This window comes from Chelmon rostratus, chromosome 11 (assembly GCF_017976325.1).
Source record: "Chelmon rostratus isolate fCheRos1 chromosome 11, fCheRos1.pri, whole genome shotgun sequence".
In the NCBI taxonomy this organism is placed as follows: Eukaryota; Metazoa; Chordata; class Actinopteri; order Chaetodontiformes; family Chaetodontidae; genus Chelmon; species Chelmon rostratus.
This window is the reverse complement of record NC_055668.1, coordinates 10,025,124-10,040,552: the sequence shown is the minus strand read 5'-3', so window position 1 is coordinate 10,040,552 and position 15,429 is coordinate 10,025,124. Positions and strand designations below refer to the sequence as shown.

Genomic DNA, 15,429 nt, shown 5'->3' with positions numbered 1-15,429 from the left:
ATATGCACTGCATTTGTTTCAAATTACAGAGCTCGTCACGATGCCGCTGAGCAACGCAGTCGAGCCTTTTAAGGCATGAGACGGGCTGTCAGATCTCCTCACATTTACACAGAGCGCACGGGGGTGAGGACGAGACATCGGAAATCAAGCAAGAAAGAGTGCCAGGGGGCAAAAACAGAGTTTTTCTGATTCAAGTTTCAGTTGTGCACACACACAAAGAAAATATGCCTCTACTGCACCACAAATAAGCCTCCGTTTCTCTGCTGACTGCATCCTCACATGTAATAACTGGTGCCTGAAGTCGTGAGACTTGTGCAGCTGCAGTGCTGTATATTAATGCACACTACGTTTTCCTGGATCTCACACACATTCATTAATCTGTCAGTCTCTGGAGGCACAGGACATGTGTCACACTGCCACGGCTTTCAAACAGCAGTCTGACACACTCACTCTCTGTACGACTGTTACATCAGATTTACCTGCGCACATCTCTGACCCTCACTGAGCCAAACCACACCGGCAGAGGTTCAAAGCTCTCACAACTTCTCCTTAATGGCTTCACACTGAGGGCTATGGAGTGAAAACCTCAGAGGAGAGCAGGCGAATACACAGTTAGCGTGTGCATTTACGTGTTTATGGTCTCACAGCAAACAAAAGCACTGTGGATATCTGTCTGTCATATCATTTCTATGCTATTACTCTACAGTTACCCTGGTTAGCTCTGTGACACAGGCGCCAGATGTGCTCCAGAGGGCCCAGTGACACAGCATGAGACCTGGATCTTGGTCATATCTCTCTAGTATCTACAGGCAGGCAGAGCACAGGCAGCCGTGTCAAAATCGCTGCAAAATTTAAATATTATTTTGTGAGAGGGCAGGATGAGCGGTGGAACTTCCTGTAATCCCAGTATCGACCTGATAAACACAGCAGCCAATCTCTTGATTAAATGTCACGGCTGTCAATCAGGGAATGTGACCGCCAATCACTTCTCCTCAGTCGTGTTATCCAGCTTCCAGCCTGACAGTCGGAGTCAGACCGCTGCAAGTAGTCGTAGTCACGATGTGGAAGGGATAAATGTTTAGATTAACACTAACATTGGCAGCTATCCACCACTTGCCATCCAAATTACTGTGGACTGTCGATAGCTGAGCATGACTGACATTAATTAGTGATGAGGCGCTAACCAGTCTGTTGTCAGCTCTGGATCTCGGCTGCTGCCTCTGTTTTAGAAGCGACATTGTTCCCACCAGGCATGCAATGCAACACTGACTACCCACCACTCAGAGGCTCAGCAAGTGTCCACAGATGGAGGCCATGCTGAGTGTTCACTATTCTGCTATTCTTGCTCAACCCCACCTCGAGAAACCGAAAACTTCTTGAAAACTCAACTTTGTGTTCTATTTTTCAACATCCGCAAATACAGGGGGTGGTGAGGAACAAGGTAGAGAAGCCTGAAAACATTTAGGAGAAGTAACTGCTCCCACTGCAGCAGGACCTGTACGATGAGTTCCTCTGTAAACTGAGCACCACCACAGGAATCAGAGGGGTGTATGCATGTTTCTGCATCGACTCATCAAGACTGTAAAACTCTGGTTTATGGCACCACAAGGACAAAGATGAATGATCGCTGCGGTAACCCCATGGCAAAATGTGTGCTTGTGTGTGTGTGTGTGTGTGTGTCCTAAATGAGAATACTGATTACTGTCCCGTGGTCGCAAGTTGAGCCCAAACACTGATTAGGCTGCTGATCAGATGACATGCTGAGAAAGGCGTTTTTGGCTGGTCTGGAATAACTGCACAGTCTGCAGAGAGTGGTCCAGCTACTGCTTGGCTCATTCATTAACTTTAGCTGCCTGAGGCCAGGAGGAAAGATTTCACAGCGATACCCACAACATCACCAGCACCGACCCACGCAGCCCGACACAGGCCGGCATCACAGAAATATGCAAATATAGCTCTGGCGCGCGTGTGTGTAGATCCATCTGTGGAATGACATGTACGCGTGAATGTACCTCTGTGTCTTTGCAGGTGGCATGTACGTATGTGTGTGTGTGTGTGTGTGTGTGTGTCCACCCGTCTGTTCGCCAGCCTGTTTGTCAGCGGTAGTTGCAGAGCGGCTGAGCGAAGCCCCCACCCTCCCCTCCACTCCCTTCCCCTCCTCTCCCTCGGCACACAGCCACTGAAACGCTGCCTGAAATATTTAACAGCGTAGCAGCAGTCAATAGCACAGCAACCTTGGAATCAATGTCATACGGCTGAGAGAGGGAGAGAAAGAAAGAAACGGGCATCGAGGATGGCTGGTGAAGACGGACAGATGAGCTGGAGGAGAGAGAGAGGTGTGGGGGGGCATGGAGGAGGAGAAAGAATGCCAGGATAAATGGAGGAGCAGCAGGGGAGCGATAGAGATAAATGAAGGCTGGAGTAAAACGGCGTGAGTCACGAGTGCGCTTGCATTGCTGCCCATGTGCTGCATATACTGTACCCTGCAGCAGACAATCCCTCCCGACTGAAACGTGACTGTAGTGTGTGTGTGTGTGAGTGAGTGTGTGAGAGAGAGAGAGAGAGAGAGAGAGAGAGGGGGAGGAGGAAGGGATGAAGGGAAACAGAGGACGGCGGAGAAAGAGAGGGAGATAAAAAGAGAAAGCCATGAGTGTGAGGCAAGGCAGCAGGAGGGAGGGGAGGATGGAGCGAGAGGAGGAGGAGGAGGAGGTGGGGGCGAACTGCTGATCACTGCAGTAAAGGAATCCCTCGTCTAGAAAGGGGGGTTGCCCCTCGACTTCACCCTCCCTCCCTCCATCTCTGTCTTACTCACACTGAATCTTGATGTGCTGGTTTTGATCTTCTCTCAATTCTCATCTGCACTGCGCTTTAACTTCCGCTTCATTTCATCACACCACAAGTGTGCATTTTCCTTTAATTAAAACAGCCACTCCTCAATTTAAAATCTCGCTTTCAGTGAGGTGAACGCACAGCAAGCAGGGACCCAATACACTATGCAGTTTATTTTGGGAGATGAAAATAAATTTGATGCACTCAGGGAAAATATAAGGCTTCTTAGTCGCAGCCCAAGCTGTGTGCTACACAGTCCTTCCCTGCTCTCACATGACGTAGTAACACGTGCAAGAGGTATGATATCGACCTGCAGTGAAGATTAATCATCCTCAAACAGTAGGACTGTAACAATAACGCAAAGGCTTGCCAGGAAAAAAAGAGCACCACGCATTCACACTGAGGGAATCGACACACAACCTTTGAGAGCGCCCTACTGCTATCAATACCTCTCCTATGTGGAGTGTTGAATTCCAGCAACATAACGACATCCTTGTTCTCATTTCAGTCCACATTACGCATGTGGACAAATTTGCAAAATGTTAATCCTCACACAGATTCACAAACTGTTAGCAGAGCTGCTTCGGGGGTGGATTAAAACTCCTGCCAGTGTTGTTCAGCCAAAGCACTAAAGAAAACTAAACTGGGTTATTTTAAGAGTTCTGTGCAAATGACAAAATGCATGATGTCTTATGATCTTCATTTTCTATCTGACTACACAAAGAAACCACTCTGCATACAGTACATCAATGGCGGCGACCTTTTTTTGTCAGACGTACGTCGGACGAACTCAGTGACACTGCCTGTCATGTTCCAAATGTGTTAATCTAAACTGATCTTGAAGTGGATGTTCCTTCACACCAGGTGGTAATTTGTTCATTTTTAACAGGGTGGGGGGTGGTCCAAGCCCTCAACTCAACTCAACATTAACACTAACGTTACAATAAAAACTCCCCTAAAATATTTTGTTGCAGGGCGGCTTATCCTGGTTGTATTTTTAGCAGCACAGATGCTACAGAATGATCACAGAGATATTACAGGGATATTATAGGAATCCTGCAGGCAGCAGTGTGTCTCTATGATCCTCTCACTCTTCCATGACTACATGCTGCTACTTATCACTTTGATTATGAAGGTAACACTACTCTATAGAGTATTTAGGCCACAACATAGTACAGAATTAAGTATTTATTGTATACAGTTTGGAGAGTATTATACATCTAAGATGAAACTGGCAGAAGGGCCGGGCTGAGAGAAAAAGGCACAATTACAAATCCATCTGCTACTTCAGCACCATGGATTCATCAATACACAGCACAGTATTTCAGAGCCGTGGTCAGGGCCATAGATTCTAACTTGCACAATGCTCAGTCAGATAAAGGATCAACAACATATTCAACTAAACAACCCCTCTGCCCCTGCACTGTCTCTGCTACTCTGGGATGGAGAGGTGGGTGGCAGGTTAACAAGGGGAATGCAATTAGGCCATTTTGCTAACAAGGCGGATGACATGCCTACTCAAATCTCCTGCTACTTGACACCAAACACAAAAGTGGACATCTTGTTAGCCCACAATAATGTTTTCATACATACAGAATGAACTGTCAGTGTTCTGGCTGTTTGGTCAAGTTTGTATTTGTATTAATTCCACTTGGAGCGGCCGAAACTGAACATTTTTCTTCATTACTTTAAGCTAATTATTTGAACTGTTATTTCATTACTTTTAGCTAACTATTGGGGTTGCGTGTTTGGATGAATATATCGGATCTCTGTGACCGGCTATCGACAAGTCAGCTTCCTGTTGCTTTTTGGGGGGGCAATATTGCTGTGTTATTTTACCAATTTAATGATCTGCCTCTGAAGACCGAGTGAGAGCCAGAGCTCAGCAACAAACGCTTCACAATGGCTTAACGAGGCAATTAAACTAGCCTTAGCTCAGTAAAAGAGAGAAACTTGAATTCAGAAGGTGTATGTTTGTATTTTTCTGTCGATTAATGAAAATAAGTGTACGAATATTTCCTCTTTTGACATTGTGTGAGTTTAGTTGGATTATTTATTCAACTACAAAAACTAAGAAATATAGGAGCATTTATCTGTTCATCTTTTTTGTTCTGCTAACTATTTCAACCAGTTATCCTAGCTATTTCATTCATCTGTCCATTACCTTTAGCTCATTTCAACTGTTTATTCAATACTTTTAGCAGCTTAGTCCTCTCTGTTCACTTACTAACTAGTTTTCACTCACTCACATAGCAACACATTGTATTCAGGTGTTACAGTGACTCAACATATGAATATATATGTTAGTACAGCAGTACATAAATGGACCGCAGTTTCTTTCAGCTTTGGTGTTATGGCTGGATCTGACTACAAAATGACAGAGAACACATCCTCCTAACTCCAGACACACCACAGTGAAATTCTGGGTGCAGAGCATGGCATGAAGTGTGTCTGTGGGTGTTACAGACACCAGCGCTTAGGAATAACGTCACTGACATAATTCCCATTTCATGGCGCCCTTCTGGGGGAGTGGAAACCTAACCTGTCATTTATCTACACAATGACTGCGTCCATCTATGTGCTAATGTACTGCCCTGGGCTGCTGCTACGGACCAGATAACATGGGTATTCATTCGGTCATTCGTGAAATCAATCATGGATACACGTGCTCATATAAACATCAATTCATGTCAGCAGAGTATATAGCTATACACTCATTCTAGGTATTGTTGCACACACGCATCTCCATCTTTTAATATACTGCTTGAAATCTTTTTTTATTTTCAATTCCTTTCACTGGTAGAAGTTGTAACGTATGGACAAATTTACAATCAAGGGAGCTGGGATCAATCTCCCAATGGCCCAGCCATTTGATAAGGGCCAGGTTCAAGGAGAGGTGCAGTGCTCCATCGTGCTTCTATGACAGATGTCAAGGTGGGGTCACTGGGAGGTGTGGAACGACAGTCACGCTCGTATTGATCAATAGGAATCAAATCCAGAGGACAGGACAGACGGGGGCCAGGCAGCGAAAGTATCCTTCCATCATCCGAGAGGCGCACCCAGAAAAACTCCACGGCTGGAGGGTCGAAGCATCGGGGTGAATGTGTAAGAATAATGAAATGAAATTAAACTCAGTGCCTACCATATCAGCTGCTGGAAGGAGCGTGTGTGGACGTTGCTCTCATTCATTAGCCCAGTGAGATGTCTGAGTTTTTTTGCATCCTTGTGTTTCAAGCTTTATTACTCTTTTATAGCACATTAAGAGTCTGCTGACTGTGGCAGTTTGAAAACTCTCTCTTGCGCCCATTTCCAGTGATGTGTAATAAGTTTCATTTTCTCTAAGAAATAATATAATAGCAACTAAATTTTATGAACGCGCCATTTTTATTCTGTTAGTTTAGATGTAAGCACATTTTTTACTACCTTGCAAGCAAAGAAAGCAACTTAAAAACCGCACAGACAGACACGTTCTAAAATATCTGTCTAGATTCGTGTCTTGCCAATTAAACACAGGTTTAGACTTTGATGAATCAGAAATGAACACACAGAGTCTCAGCTGGGACTCTCCTAATTCATTCTTGCCAAGAGGGTGATGATCATTTTTCATTAGCGATACAAATGCAGTCAATTTACGGTCATATTAAAGAAAGAAAAGCAGCAACTGTTTGCTCTTTTTTCTAGATAAATGGTGATTAATTGATAATCAAATTGTTATTGATTCTAGTCTGTTGACTAAAGAACTGATTAATGGACTATATGCAATTGCTTATCTGAATCAAATCACACTGAGGGATGAAGAATTAAAACAGGACAAACAATATTGCTGCTTCATGTCTGTTAAGTTATGCAGCTGACAAGATAAGAGATAAGATAAGATAAAACTTCATTTATCCCCAGACGGGAAAATTTAGAATATGCTATGGTCATATTGTGGTGGTGCAGTGAAGCTCACACGTCCAGTTGCTCAATGTGCTCTGGTGGCGGGGAGATGTGGTCCTGCCCACTCAGCTCCTTGCAGCCCACACCTCCCCAGTGTGGGCTTAACAAGTTGAACAGCACAGCTGCGCCCGCTCACAATCCCTGACACGCACACTCCCACATTCTCCGTGCCCCCAGAAATGTGGACAAAAGCGCATGCACACCTAGATAAGACGGCCACTCAGCAACTGCTACAGAAGAAAGTGGATTTGAGTGCAGTGTGACAGTAATCATTGTCATTTTTTCCGCCTCAGCGCAGACGAGCTTATGTAACGAAAGAAAACGCCGCCTTTTCTCTCGGCTGTGTTCCTCGTCTTGTAAAAGCCATTAACAGATATGAAATCTGCAGTCACATTCTTGAACGCCACAGTATTAAGTAATCTCCGCTCGCACACTGGGAGGGAAACCGTGACAAAGCACAGCGCACCCCCACGGAAGCCTGTGCCAGTCTGACCTCTCCACTGCAATGCAGAGCTGATAGTGAAAACAACCTTCCCCTGATTAGGCTATTTCCAACATCAAAACTCCACACCAGTTACAGCAAGATATAAATAATTCCAGCCTAATCTTTCATTCCATTTCAATAAATTGCATTTCAGACCTTGGAAATGCTGTAATTAATTAATGCCAGCTCATGGCTTGCTTAATCCATGGGATAAGATCTCAGCTGGGAATGAATCCGTTTCTATGACATGTGGGCTTACTTCAGAAGGGTCAGTTGGACCCTCAACCCCTCACCAGCCCTGACAGCAAGACCCTCTTTGATTGCTCATACAGCAGATGGCACTGGCTGCTTGTGTCAGTGTTCATTTCAGTGCAGGTCACGCAACTCTCAGCCCCTCACCTGGACTAGACAAAGAAACTCCTCCTTGCCCTCCTCTTTTTTTTCTCCCTCCCCCTCTCCTTGACTTCCTCTAGCTAGCTTTCCCTCTCTTGGAAGCAATGAGACCCTACTGACATTCACATACATGCATCTAAGGAAGGCATGCAAATCCAGCCTTGCACATGCACACTATGCAAGCTCACCCGCTCCACACTGGCCCTGATCTGACCGGTGATCCTATAGCCCTGATTAAACCTCAAGAGTTTGAAAAGGTGGAGGCCCGCAGCGCCTTCACATCACACAGAACACACACCAATCAATGCTGCTGAATAAGCACTGTTCCCTTGTACTGTTATTATCCTCCCTTTCTTTCTCTTCCCACAGCCTGTAGTGTACCGAGGAGCTTCACTATCCAGCTACGCTTCCCACTATTATAGTTATCCTCTTTGAGAACACACTTCTGAGAGCAGAGCCACATTTTGCACCAACATTTGCCATTGTTTTTGGATTCATTAATTATACTGGATGATAAAACACTGGAATTGAGAATTAAAGTACCTCCCCATTTGTTCTCTCTAAGATAGCGCAGTGGTCCTCTGTGACCACTGCACCACATGTTCCTGCTGCAGCTGCTTTAGGCAAATGGAGAAACAGTGATATTCTGCCGAGGTTTATCCGAATGTTTGGCCTGGGGATGATTTCTAGGAGTGAGGTATAAGTGGTCCATTAAAGAGGCACAAAAACAATATTTCAAAGGATTCCTGTGGCAAAAACATTCCCTCCTGCATTCCAAGTTCATGATCACATTTATTAAAACCCACGTTGAATAAAATATCATGTTCTGAGCCTGCACATTAGGACTCGTTCGTCACCAATTTATCTCTCATCTGTGATGCTGAAGGGTGCAGGGTGCTCCACTTTTCCCTCTCCCTGCTTCATCTCTTGCCTTGCTTTCATAATCTGACCCTCAAGATATGTTTCAGCAAAGAGCCAGATACACAAACTTTGCTCATTGTAAATCATTTAATCATTGTGCATCGACATACTTATTCTGTTTTCAAAACAAGTTTCAACACCTTGCTGCCGAAATCAGGTACACAATGTTGCATATTCCAGGTTATTAAGCAAAATTTAGCACACAATACGTTTGCGTAGCAGAGAAATGTTTAGTTGATTAATTGATTAGTAAATCGAACATTTTTTGAGAAGAATTTATTCTTGTCAAGGACCTGATGTACTGTATCATGGCTATTTGAAGATGTCACTTTGGCCTCTGGGAAATTGGGATTGAGGGTTGAAGTTTTCGAACTCCAGTTCCCATAATGCTTTGGGGAACATATTTTGTTGTTGAGCTACTCTGTGGGCTACAATTTTTAGTTTCTAGTTTTTTTTAGCCTATATTTGTTTACATTACGGCACCATTAAAAGTATGTAAAATGAGTTCCAGTTTGCAGTGTACCCGCAGATGAACTATTACGATTACTGTTTTTACAATGAAACACACAATACACATAAAGCACCCAGTACCATTACACAGAATAACAGAAGGACAGGGGATTCATACCAAGTACTCCCAAGACAGTCCAAAGCTGCCAGACAATGGCAATATTGGCAAAACAGGAATATCAGTCAGTATGCAGGACAATGCAGATTTTTGCAAATGCAAATTTGAACAGAATAAAGATGCAAAATAGCAGCAAAGCTCATAAGTTAAACAGTTAGGCCTCATCAAGCATTGCCAAAAATGGTCTCCACACCTTCAGGAAAAAGTTTTGTGAAATTAATTTGCTAAAAATGAGGTTGTTCCATCTGAGCAATAGAAAGCATTTTGTCAAGCCTCCTGAAACATGGGGACGCTCGTCTTGAGAGCCTGCCATAGTCCAGTCAGAGCTACCAAATATTGGCTAATTACAATCTGGCTGAATGCTGATTTCATATTGTTTGGAAAACCAATTAAATGTGAAGTGTAATGAAATGACCTTGTACTGAACAGTGTCAGTGTGATAGTGATCCTCTGGTACTACCATCTATCACACATGGGAGTAATGCAGTCTATGCAAGACTTTAATTTGAATTAATCCAAATGTAGAAATGTTAGCTCTGTATACTGGACAGACCTTCCTCCCACAGTTCATCTGACACTGGAACGCCCAATTCTTTGGCCCAGGCCTCCCTGAGATTACTGGCACCACAAAAGCAGTGACAAAGCAAGAGATCAAATGTTTCGATTCTGGCTGTGAGAGACGTAAACAATTAAAAATCTTGCATGCCTGTATGTAATGCCACCCCCGTTCACATTCTTCTGTAGGTCTGCTTTAGAAATGCAACCAGTTTTACAGCATTGATGCGGCCAGTCATTGAGAGGTGAAGAGGCTTCCAGTTCCTGATGTTAGCTTTTACTTTTTGTACCACATCCAAGCAATTCAATTTCCGTAAAAGTTTGGGGTTTCGGAAAACTGGAGCCCAGCCAGCTCAAATGGCATGCAGGACTCAGATTATTCATCCGAGGCATGATTTCACGTTTTATCCGAGTGAACTGTATCCTGACAGTTTACTAAATGATTATCTGGATCAGATAAACAAGTCAATAAATCATCAGCATATAGACAACTTTCAACATTAGCACCATCAGTACCTGGGTGACTCCTGATTACTGTTGCGAGAGCTTCTAAAGCAATATGAAAGAGGAAGGGGGAATGGGGCTCGCCCGGCCTTACGCCACTTTGCAGATTAAAAGTTTGGTATTTGTCTGTATTAGTGAGAACAGATGATCCTGGAAAAGCAGATGGACATTACGAAATGAGAATCTACCAGGGATAAATGGTCCAATCAGGATGTACAATTGTTGAGATATCGTGAGCCAATCTTGTGGCCAGGACTTTGGTTATTACCTTCTTATTGTAATTGGAAGAGCAATGGGTCTGTAACTTACTGCGTCATTTGCTTCCTTTCTCTTTCTTTGAAGCAAGCAAACACTTGCTTTGTATCGTGAGCTGGGGAGCTTCTTATTTTTCATTGAGCCATTCTCCATCCTAAACATGAGAGGGACTATTTTTTAATGATGAATTCACAGCCAAAGCCATCTGGGCCTGCTGCTTCTCCGGAGGGGAAAGCTCGAATGCCATCCAAAAGGTCAACCTTAGAGCCTGGGGTGTCAATGTCATCTCTCGAATGGATTACTTTCATATGGATTACTTTGATATGGAAGAGAAATTTTATGGATATTTAATTTATATTTAGTAAGACTGTTAAACTGAATAAAAAAATGTACATCATGCCTGTTCTGAATTGCTTGAATATCTCTGTTTTAGATTGAATAGTTAATCTGAAAAGTAATCAATAGATGAATCTATAATGAAAGTAATTGCTGATAACGGTACTAAATTTTATTTTGCTATACTACAGCCTTTCTACATTCCTTTATAAAGGTTTTTTATGAGTTATACAAATGGCAGTCATCTTCCTGGTAGTCTAAAGTCTTGAGTATTTGAAAAGGTAGAAGAAAGAGGCACAAAGCTCACAAGCTCACTGGGCTTGTTCAGGTGAGGGACTAACTAATTAAATGTCAGCTGAGACAAAACATGCAGTAAAATGTCAAATTTAAATTTCAAGGCAGGCAGGTGGCTATTAATCTCAACCTGGGGTGCTGGGTTTTTTCGAGGGTCCATCTTCCAAACTTTGTAGTGAGCGATTTTCTCTAATTAGACAGAAGAGCCGTGACTCTCTGCTTTACCCTGCAGGCACTGAAGCTACCAGCACATGGCAGATTGATAAATCATGAGATCATTGTGGACGCGTGTGCTTAGCTGTATTGTAAATCTCTACAAAATTTAAGAGATGGTATAATCACATCATAATCATACATTCTCTCCCTGCATACTGAGAACCACGAGAGGATCTGGGCTCATCAGGATAATTGTTGGTTAAAAAGACAGCTCCTACCATAGATAGTCAGAAAGCAGCTAGCAGAGTAGTTTCTCCACTTTTCCCATGATGCCGAGCTGACCCTGGATGCTTGTGACTTTGCTCTCTGAAAGCATGTGAGGTGACCTTCAGGGCAGCAGCTGTTATTTATGGAGACGCAGGCCTGGGAATGCTACTTCTGAGGAACCCTGACAGTGCTGTCCCTCTCCCAGTGTCTTTACCTTGGCCGCCTACGCATCGAGCACGATTTGGACCATAAGAGGTACAAAGCGGCCAGAATATCAGAGCTTGATCCGAGCGAGCTCAGTGTTCAGCCACTAATTTGCAGCATTAGCTGCCTAGCCTCATCAGCGAACGGTCCACGGAGAAGAGGAGGAAATCTGGAAAACTGAATCCACAGGATTGCGACTCTGTGCCCTCTTGGCTGTGTCAGTGAGTCCGTCTGAGTTTTACTCCTCTGCGGTCCACGTGGACATATGGCACGCAGACATGCCAGAGCTAAAACTGTGCTAATGAATGCCACTCAGACACAGGCTGGACCAGACACTGCTAAAGGAGCCGAGGAGAGGCTGCAGCACAACAGCTGACTCATACAGAGCACACAGCTCCACTCATGTGGACATTTTCTGTTTTATTGTTTTCTAGTCTAGAGCTACAGGAGCGGTCAACATGACAAACATGATTTGGATTGGTTGTATTTTTTTTCTTCCAGGACGTATGCGTGACTAGTCCCACTTAACTGTTTTCACTCTACCAGAACACAATCACTGCTCGACCCTCTGCTGCCCGTTTAGGAGAACATACAAGGATGCAAACGCAATCTGCCTGCATGCTGGTTTCTGTGGTGGTCGGTCAGTGTTTCACATCAATGCCTTTTCAATATGCACGAATGATAAAGAAATACAAATGTTTCTCCTCACAGAGAGTAGAATAAATACAATCAAAACAGTGACTGCTAGTTTGAAAATGGAGTGGAAAGTGTAGGAATGTTTCACATCTGGAGCCAAGCGCACAGCAGTATAAATGCTCTTCCACAGCGGCATTAAATCAATACTTACAGATCTGTGTCACACAGTAGCTGTAAGAGGTATTCATCGTACCTGGCTTTCAGTGCAGAGTGACTGAATTCTGACAGATCTTGATACAAAACTCCAATTTATTTAGGAGGAATTTACCCCTGCAGCATAAACAGAGTCTGAAACAAATCAAAGCAGGACATGTGAAACATGAACACCTTTACTTGTGCTGTGTCATAGAGAACTAAGCACATTGTACTGCATCTTTTTCTATGAAATGTGCTGGATAAATGGGATTGTATCATTACTATAATGCAAAGGTAAAAGTGGCATATAAAAAAGTGCACATTTTATATGAGCATTAAATGATCTGAGGAAATCATCTGTGGTGTACAACAGTAACAGAGATTCCACTCCCTATGTGAACACTCCCTAACATACCTCGGTATGGGACTGGCACAGTTTAAGCTTTATTTATATCTAGAAAAAGAGCACAAATGACAAGATTACTGGCTGAGATATATGTGACTATTGCTAGTGTTTCAGAACCATGTTGTGAATATGGGATTTTGAAACAGCTTTGTGCTGTGCATTATTTCCACACAGTTATGAGACAGAAGTTGAAGGTTTAAATATGTTTCCTTAATAAACTGTGTTAACTTTTTGGCCCATTAGAAACCAAGCTCGCTCCTTGTGACCGACTAGCATTGTGTCCATATTCTGGCCTAGCTTGTTAGCAGTTAACTCGCCACCTTCAGTGGTTGACCAACTAGCTCTGTGAGCCACGAATGCATCTTTGCTGTGCACCTTCTGGTGTGGCGAAGGCTTTATTCCTCAGTCAGCAGAAGTTGCAACAGTCTTAACCACAGTCCTGCTAAATATCAAATCATGTCCATATTTAAATTACTGGAAATAATGCTGCAGAAGACGGTTCAGCGAGGGACTTCCAGATATACTGTATTCTTAGAAAGACATTGAGTCTAGGATTTTTTTCTGTTGGGTCCTATTTGTCTGATTTTTAATAACAACAAACACTTCACTCCAGGCCATTCACAACAAGCATCAAATATTCACAGGTCCTGTGCCACGGGGCCTTGTCGGGAGCAGCCCGCTCTCATGCAGACATTGGACAGAAAGTGGGCCAGAGTCTGTGAGCCGTCCATCATTCTGCCCACCTGCGGGGCCGGGGGAATGGAAGTCACAGCAGTCAAATAAGCAGACAGCCCCGGCTTTCTGATCTCAAAGGCAGCATGTCATAGACTCCTGCCAGCGTGTGATGTGAGGGTCCCTGCTCCGCAAGTCATGACGAACACCACCCTGACTCAGACCACACAAGAAAAGCGCAGACAACACTGAACAATGTCTAATACAGTCAGCTGATATTAGCGCTGGATCACGCTGCAAGGCTAAAGACGACCTTGTTAAAAATCGTCCCGATCCCCTCATCTCGCCTGCAGCCCTTCCTCCCATCTCTGCCCTTTCATCTCCCCTAAACGACATCGTGACCCAAAATTAAAGCGAGCTCATCTTGCTTCCTAATGCTCCAACAAAAACTCTGTCTCCATATCTCTCTGTCCTCGTGCTCCCATTCACCGTATCTTAATCCTCATCATCAGAATTCTGCTCATTTGGCCGCCCTTCCTCCTCGATTCCTCCCAGTCTGAATGTGATTTAATTCTCCATCTTTCTCAAGGGCTTCCTCCGCCGCTCGACCCCCCTCCCCGCCGCTATTGTTCCCTCTCATTTTTCTCTCCCCCTCACTGCAGGATTCGGTGCAGCTTGGGTGCTGGCGAGCGAGCTCAGGCAAGGGCGCCCAAGCATCCCCGTCATGTCCCTCCCACGGCGGACTAACTGCTGCAGTTCTGCTTGCTCCCCACGGCCGGTTCCAAGATAATTCGAGTGATTCAGGCACCTTCGAGCAAAACATTGTCCCTTTTTGTAACAGATGTTAATAATATGTACGTTCAGTTAATCTCCAAGGGCTACTGCTACTACAAATTAGAGGTTTAACAGCTTTATTGTGATCACTGTCTCTCTTAGAACACGGCCTTCTGGTGTCACCTCTGGCACGCTGCCAGACCCACCACAGTACACCTGTGAATGCTTAAAATACAACATTTTAAACAAGTACCTTCTGATAAGGGATTCATTTTTGGAGATATTTCGTTGTCTGTTGTATCTTGAATCTGCATTCACAGCTGATGTGTTGTCACACTATACGTTCAGCGAAACATTGGGTTTAATACCACCAATATTTTTCGCTCTCGGAAATATCAGCTGTAAATGTCATCTTTTCTCGTCAGATTCTCAAATTCAAAGTAAAGGCCAAGGCTCTTCAGTAGACTCATCATTTTGCAGACATTCAACTGTGTCTACATTCACACGCACATAAATAATCTAGTGTTAATGCGGTTAAAGCGGTAATGAGGGTAAATACCGTATTTTGACTGCGTGATCAGCTTATAAAACCACTTTAATTCTTACGTCAAACGCTACCAAAGGGAAGTTATTCATATTCAGCCTGACGGTGCAGCACATGGCTGCTCGGCGTCTGGGTGGCACATTTGCATTATAGGAATTACCTGCTTTCAGTTCACACCTCTGAGGTTGTCAGAAAATTCTTGTGTTAAGATTATTGGGAAGGAGGCATGTCCTTTCACAATATAACAAGGCCTTTAATCCCAGAGACGATGGCCAATAGAAAAAAAAGAGATCGATAAAGCAGCTGTGTGTGGCGTATGCCTTTTATTGCAATATAAAGAAGACAGACAAAAGGGGGACTGGGTGAAGTCAAAGAAGAGATGGTAAAAACAAGAAAGTAAGACGCAAATAGTAGACCAGAACTTGCTGAGCTAAATT

General features: G+C 43.8%; 1 protein-coding gene across 2 annotated transcripts in view; it reads right to left on the bottom strand.

The window, feature by feature from the left end:
• mcu (mitochondrial calcium uniporter) overlaps positions 1-15,429 on the bottom strand; it is a 56,117-nt gene that overhangs the window by 9,335 nt on the left and 31,353 nt on the right. The gene's annotated exons all lie outside the window — the stretch shown is intronic.